Source organism: Nicotiana tabacum, chromosome 13, assembly GCF_000715075.1.
Source record: "Nicotiana tabacum cultivar K326 chromosome 13, ASM71507v2, whole genome shotgun sequence".
Lineage (NCBI taxonomy): Eukaryota > Viridiplantae > Streptophyta > Magnoliopsida > Solanales > Solanaceae > Nicotiana > Nicotiana tabacum.
In genome coordinates, this window is record NC_134092.1 from 122,375,634 (window position 1) to 122,383,655 (window position 8,022).

The window sequence follows — 8,022 nt, forward strand, 5'->3', positions numbered from 1 at the left end:
CATCCAAAAAGAATAGATTTTGCCAGATTCATGTTGGAATGCAATTGGATCCTTTGCGACCATCTCTTTCACCTCACCTCCCCTTTCAAAAATTATTTCAACATGTGGCTGCACAAAATCACAAGAACTAAAACAAGAAAGAGTTAATGGGTTAGGAAGTAAAGAAACTTTTTTCTTGCTTACACTCTCTTTAGCTTTTATCACAAGACTAACTTTCTCCTCACCCTTAGCCTCTTTTTTCTCACTAAAGTTTTTTTCTTTTTCTTCACTCAAACCCTGTTGTTTTTCTCTCTCTATCTCACAAACTTTTGTTATCTCATTGCCTTCTCTCTTTTCGTTTCTCTCAAGCTCACTCTTTTTCTCACTTGACATCCCATTCTGTTCACTCAATACAACCTCTCATTTTTCCTCTCTTGGGATGTCGGCATGTACTCCCTTACTCCTCTCATTCTTTTCGCTCTCATATTTTTTCATATTCTCTTTAATAGTCTTTTCATCTTCACAAATTTGTGAGGGAGTCTAAGATACAAGAATGAGTTTATTCATGTTAACCTCAAAAGAGTATCTATTTTTTTCCAGGTTATATGAAGCTCTTCTGTAGATATATCATGGATTTCCCAACAAGATATGATAATTATCCATGGGAATCACATCATACCAGATCACATCCTCATACTTTTCAATAGAAAAAAGTAATAACACTCTTTTATCTACCTTTACTCCTCCCAACATATGAGGTTCAATATGCTCAACACAAGCCAAATTCAATTTCTCAACCATATAAGTGCTAATTGAGTTATAGCCAAACTCTTTGTCAATTCTAAGGGCAGAAATCGTAGACATCAGTTTAGCTCTTGTTAGAAAAATAACTTTACGATTGTCTTCCTTCCATTCGGTATACTGTAAGTTCGACTTTTCAAGTTGTTGAGTCATAGCTCGCCCTCCTTTCGATATAACTACCTATTTGAGACATCTTGACATAGATTAGAAGAAATATGTATCTTTTAAATTTGGCTCTTTCCCTCTAATGTTAATCTTGCTTTTTTCCACTCAAAGCAACTCTTGGTCGTTAATCTTTAGATTTATTAATAAACTTTACTAGTCAAAACCTTAGTCTGCAACACTTTAACATGAGATCTTGTAAATGGCCTTCTTGGAGCTTCCAAAACTCTATCCTTGTCCTTGATGCTATCATTCACCTCTTCTTTAAAAGAATTCGTCCCCGAATTTGATCCTACATCAAACAAAGACAAGTCAGCAACATTGAATGTAGCATGTACTTGAAACTCACCAGGAAGGTTCAACTTATAAGCATTGTCTCCAATCCTTTCAAGGACTTAAAATGGGGCCATATCCTCTAGGATGAAACTTTGACTTCCTGTTGGAAGAAAATCTCTCCTTTCTAAAGTGAACCCAAACTAAATCTCCAGGTTTAAAAACAACTTGTTTTCAACCGTTATTCTTTCTCAAGAAAGTTTGCTCATTTTTCTTCTTAATTGAAAACCTTTTTTGCTCATGAATTTTTTTCATCATCTCAGCATTTTTCATACCATCAAGATTGGCAATATCATTAGTAGGTAATAGAAATAAATCAAGGGGAGTAAATGTAACACCCCGAAAATTTTTGAAGTACTTAAGAGCTATTAAGAAAGTTGATGTACGCTAATTATATTATTTTGTGTGCAGACGAGGACTATTTATATGATGGATATCAATTGAATATGATAATAAGTGTACGAGTCATATTATAAGTGATGTGGAGTCTAAGGAGAGCCCTAAGTCCAAGTCAAGTTGAAAATTTCATGATAGACTAAAGTTTCAAATGGGTACGCATAAGACCAAATATTGAACGAACATATCTACATATATAGAAGGATTTATGTGATGATCTACCTATAAAATGAAATATCTTCAAGTCTAGTGTCTAACGATTCAAACCATTTGTCATTTGGACATTCCTTCAAGAAGTTACGACCATATTACCAAAGCTTGGCGGAGGAGTCTGTGGATGCGAAGCATCCGAGGCCGTGTCCGAAAGAAAGGCTGGCAGTGACCCATAGCATCTAGGTCCACATCTGAGCATCAAAGAGAAGTAAAGTGGGGATGCGAAACATCCAGGTTCGCATCCGAAACCCAGAAATCTGGGCCTATAACTACAATATCGGGGTTCATTTTCCCCATTTCATTTGGAAGAATTTTGGAGCTCTTCTCCACTCTCTCAAGACCACCAACTCTTCCCATATTCAAGGTAAGAAATTCATATAATCTTGGTGTGAAATTCCATCATTTTTACACTGGTATTGATGAAATCTACACATAAAATACTTAGATCTTCAAGAAATCTTTCAAGAACTCAAAGGAGAGTTTTGCAAGATTTCTTCCAAAAGGTAATCCTACGGCCTTAGACTTACATGTATGAATATATTATGGTGATATGAGTATGAAATAAGTATTAGAACTTATACTATGGTGATTGAAAGTCATAAGTTCCCAATTTAAGTACATAACAATTGAAGAGATTGAAAGATGATTATTTGATGGAATTTTGTTGGTTTGGTGTGGATGAATGGTCATGTATGTGATGTTGAAAGTTATGAATTGTTTAAGAATGATGGTGGAATAAATTGTTGGTAAATGGTAGTAGTTTGATGAACTAATTATATGGTTAAGACATGTAAAGATTCATGCCTACTAGGTGTTTGATAAAATGCATAAATGGCCTAAATTATGGAATTTATTACTAATATTGGTCCAATTAAATTATGTTGATGTAGATTGAAGTTGTAAGAGTAGTAGGCGGTTTTAGTAGCACTAAATAGCTTCATCAAGGTATGTTGGCTAAAATACTCTCTTAGAATTGAATTCCATGATATTCCCGTAAGCTTCGAGTATGGTTGTATCGAGTTCCTTATTCTATGTTCCGAGATATTCCCAATAAATTCTATTGTTCCGCATAAGCAATGTGTCGAGAATTATGTATTCAAAACGTGTTACGAATATTCCTATCATATTATGTTATCCTTTGGGAATGTGTTTAAGAATGATATGTGTATTACAATGCTATGTCTTTGAGTCATGTTTCAAATGAAGGCTATGATGCCGAATTCGGTGAGAAAATCTCAATATGCTTAAGACTCTTAATTGCTCATATGTGTATCGAAAATCTTGATTGGAAATGTCTTATTGTTGATACTCTATAAAGATGGTTGAAAATAAAATAAGTGAATTGGGGGTATAAAGTGTGTCCAACGTGCCAAGAGTGAAAGTTATACTTGTGGCTAATGGTGCCAATGAAATAGGATGATGTGGGAAAGATTATGAAATGAGCTTTGACTCAACTGTTCCAAAATTATTTCAAAAATAGAATTTCCTAAAAGCTTATGTACTCAAGTCATACCCATATGTGGTTGTTTTAACTAATGCTATGCTTTGTGAGTGTTTTCAATGTGTTTTGTGTTCTTACATATTCGTGAGTGGAAATTGTGTATTGCCCTTTTTGGGGAAAAGTATTTCAAGAATAAATGGTGTGTTACTTGTTGATGATTTTAGCTTGTGCATCAATTGCCAATTATTTTACACTATTTCTCGGGAAAATGTCTATTATACTTAAATTGTTCATTTCTAATGAACTTAAAGTTGTGATTTCCGGAATAGTATATATGTTGATATATATGATTATGATACATGAGAGGGAAGAAATGATAGTGTGGATTATCAAATACGGCCCCCGCGCTTTGAATAAAGAATCTCGTGAATGGCCAAAAGAGCCAAGAAAATATTGTTGTTGTTATTGGTTGAAAATACTAGTGGAGATTCATAGAATGTGAAAGATGATGAGGTAAATACATTTGTACCTATATTGTTATTGTGAATTATTCCCCTTATTTGGGATGAGATTGATGTGATAAAATTATTCCCCTTGTTTGGGATGGGATTGATGTGATAAAATTATTTCCCTTAATTGGGATGAGATTGATTGATAGAAAAGGATGATGTCAATACATACGACATTGTGGTGAGATGGCCTAGCCGATCGGGTCGTGATCGGACACCATACCGCACTCATGGTGGTGATTGTGCTAGAAATTATAATTGAAATTATGATTGTGGTTGATGTCTCTAATGAGATGGCCTAGCCGATCGGGTCATGATCGGACTCAGTGCTAAAAGTACGGTGGTATTGGTATTGGGAGTCATTGTGGTTGATGACTCTAATGAGATGGCCTAGCCGATCGGGTCGTGATCGGACTCCGTGTTAAATACAGTGGTATTGATATTGAGAGAAATTATGGTTGATGTCTCTAATGAGATGGCCTAACCGATTGGGTCGTGATCGGACTCCGTGCTAAGAGTACGGTGGTATCGGTATTGTGAATATTGGTATTGTAAAAGGTGATATTGTGAACAGTGATATATCGGTGCTAAAGATCTCCCAACCAAAAATAATATTATCATCATATTTTGATTATCACTTCACAGAGTTATCTTCATATTTTGGAAATTATTATGTTTTAACTTGGCATTTGAATATCATTGATTGTTGATTGTTGTTTCCACGATTTTCCTTTTCTTACATTGGCATTCTATTTTGAAAGAGGACAATTAGCTTTACATACTAGTACTCTTCCATATGTACTAACGTCTCTTTTTCCGGGGGCGCTGCATCTTCAATGGATGCAGGTGATTCAACAGCGGGCAGCTTTGGTCTTCGTTAACAGTTACTCCCTATTCAGTAGGTTTTGGTGAGCCCTACTATATTCTAGGCCCGATGTCACTTGATGTCATATTTTGTGTCTTGAGGTATAGTCGGGGCCTTGTTTTCGGTACTTCTATACTATTCTTTTGTCATACTTAGAGGCTCCGTAGACAGGTTGTGGGTGGTGTATGATGTTGGAAATTGAACTAGAAATGTTGCTATTTGGCAAAAATATTTTTCATTATATCTATAAACTTGTAATAATTTGGAAATTATGAATGAAGTTGCTAATGGAATGAAATGAGAGTTGTTAATAAAATATTTTCCGTATTTGATTAATGGAGTGCATCTCCTCTTTATTCATAGATGAGTTTGGATAGAAGGAAATCTAATAGGCTTTCTCGGCCGGGTTCACTCGGTTGAGCGTCGGTCGCGCTCCTCGAGGTCTGGGCATGACAAACTTGGTATCAGAGCCTAAGGTTTTAAAGTGTCCTAGGATGTGTGTTATCAACCACATCTATAATCAAGAGGCTACTTGGACATTTAGGAAATTCACATTTCTTTGATACTCCAGATTGTGCGATAAAACTCAAGATAAGAAGCTAATTTCCCCGTCATGTCTTATTTTTCATATGAGTAACCCACGGGTTCGAGGCAGCGGGGAGGAAATGAAAGAACCAGTTGCTAGGGGAAATGTCCCTATTCCTATTAATGTCACCACGCCACTTGATCATGTGCTGAGAGAACATAAGAAACGAAAGAGGGTTCTTTTTACCAATAAGCCAGAATGTTTGATATGAAATAATAGCCACTCGAGTTTATGTTGGATGATTCTTGAAATATGTTATGGTTGTGGAAAGAGAGGGGCGCAAGAAGAAAACATTTCCTAGGTTGGATACACTCATCCCGATCTGCCCGATGTGCGGGAATAAATATTTGGCGTCATGTTGTGAGTAGGCTCAAAAGCGTGTTAGGGGTGGTTAATTTGGGCAATTCCAAAGGTCCATACAACGAGCTGTTGCAGATATTGTTACTCCCGCAATGAAGGCTTGGAGAAAGACTAAAGAGAATGCTTATGATGTATGCAAAAGGGTAAATATCAGGTAAGTGGGGCGAGACATTTTAGCGGACCCCATCCTCGTTGTGTGAAGTGTATGAGATGTCATTCAGGGGTGTGTCACTATGGTACTAATGTATATTTTGGATGTGGAATAGAGGGAATTAATTAAGGTACTACCCTGTTAATCTAAAGTCATCAAGTAAGTCACTCCTTAGTACATCATTATGAACACCGCATTATTTTTCTTGTTGTATATGTACATCAATATTGAAGAGCCTTAATAAATATGGTCTTAACCAAAATGTTGAATCATAAAACATTACATACTTTATGAATGAAACGCATTATTCGTGAAGCCACTTTATCACAAATTCTCTTATTTACAACCTCCTGTGGAATTGAGCTCTATAATTATGTCCTTGAGATTGAGTGATAACTCTAAGATTAATACTTCCCACTTGCTTCCCTAAATTCTCAACAATGGACTATACCTGATGAATTTCTTACAGAACATTTTTGATTCAAATGGATAACATCTGCTCTCTTGTGCTTATGCATGCACATTCATAAAGTTTACCTATGCGGTATCAAATCCAATGTAAGACAACCTAGTGTTGAGATCATTCTCGAGCAATTCTTTCTCTTTTGTGTATGTGGCTCCTATGGTTGGAACAATCACTTTACTCCTTTATGAATAGTATCATGAATCCTTTTCACTATCTAGTAACATGAGGGCATATCTCAGCACCTATTATATATGTACGTGTCAATTGAAATGGTCACTTGTCTGTATAACGTTTCTCGGGAATTTGTCACAAGAAGATCTTTTTGTTCGCCCATCTCAGTATGACTTTCATGTACACCTAGATCATGCCTCAGTGAGTAACTCACATTGTTCCTAGCATTGTAGTTGCTCATGAAGTGGCCTACTATTGCAGCTTGAGAGTTGTTATGGCAAAAACATGTCTAGCTCACAGCAAAGTGTTCATTCTCTCTAACCAATACATGATGTCATCCCAACATTAAGATGTCCTAGCTACATGATTTCACTTGTGTGGGGTTGAAAGTTAAGTAGCCTTATGATGAGCATATTGAACTAAAAGACAAATTCGTTGTATCTCCAGTCCTCTCATATAGGACCAACTATTAGCAAATGTTATGTTGTGAGAATGATAATAATCTCACAAGTGTTCAACTTCTTTTTCATCTCCATGGGCTTGTGACATAGATTCCTTGTGTCGGTTGATGTTAAGACCGTAATGCAATTTCATGCATTTTGAAACTCATATCACATTCGGGGTGCCAAAATATTCTCATTTCGAGTTGAACTGATTTTCCCTACACTCTAGGAGACGACTGGTGTCATGTACTTGACCATTTATATTTGAGGCTTACTATTTTCGAACAAGACACATGGAATGAAACAATTGTTGTTGTCCTTTTCATGACTCATGGTCTTCCAAGAATAACTGACGCTAATGTCTTTATCCTTACGATTATGCCTCCCATAAGTCACTTGCCAAAGAAGAAGCGTCATCCAGTGATCAAATAATTTGGATAGGAAATTTTATGGTCATATTCAAGCTAGCACATCTTAGACTAATTGTTGGATGTCGCCAAAAGTTAAGTTTGGGTGTTCGGCATAGATATTTAGAGTTGAAGAAAGTGAACGGGTTATTCTAAATATTTTCTCCATGAGGATGCTATGTGAATTTTCAATAAAGGTAAAGTATGTGTAGTCACATTAGGCCTTATGAAATCTCGAAGGAAATAGGCCAAACTATGAGTATGATGTTTCCCTATTATTGTTCTCTGTGTACCCGGTGTTTCATGTGTCTATGTCTAAAAAGGTAAAGTTAATGAGTAATTGGATTATGAGGAGCAACTATTTTCTATCCTTGTTAAAAAAGTCCGCGAGTTGAGATTTCCTCCGTTAATGTGTTATGGCGAATTTGGTAAGTCGAGGAGGCCACCTTGAGGGCCAAAAGTGTTAAGGAAATAAATGTTCTCACTTGAGTGTATAGTCAAATGATGGTGATTTGAAAGGTACTTTCTATGTGATATGATTTAAATACGTGCAGCTCATGTCCAGATATCACTCTTGATAGTGTAATGCGTGTAATGATGAGATTTGTGTTGTTGATATACATTGTGATGCTTTGTCGAGTTGTGGATATTTTGATAGGTTGATTTTGGTGATTATCTGATAGGTGGATAGGCCCAGTTACAGGGGAAACTCTGTCGAAATTTTTAAGAATTTGTAAAG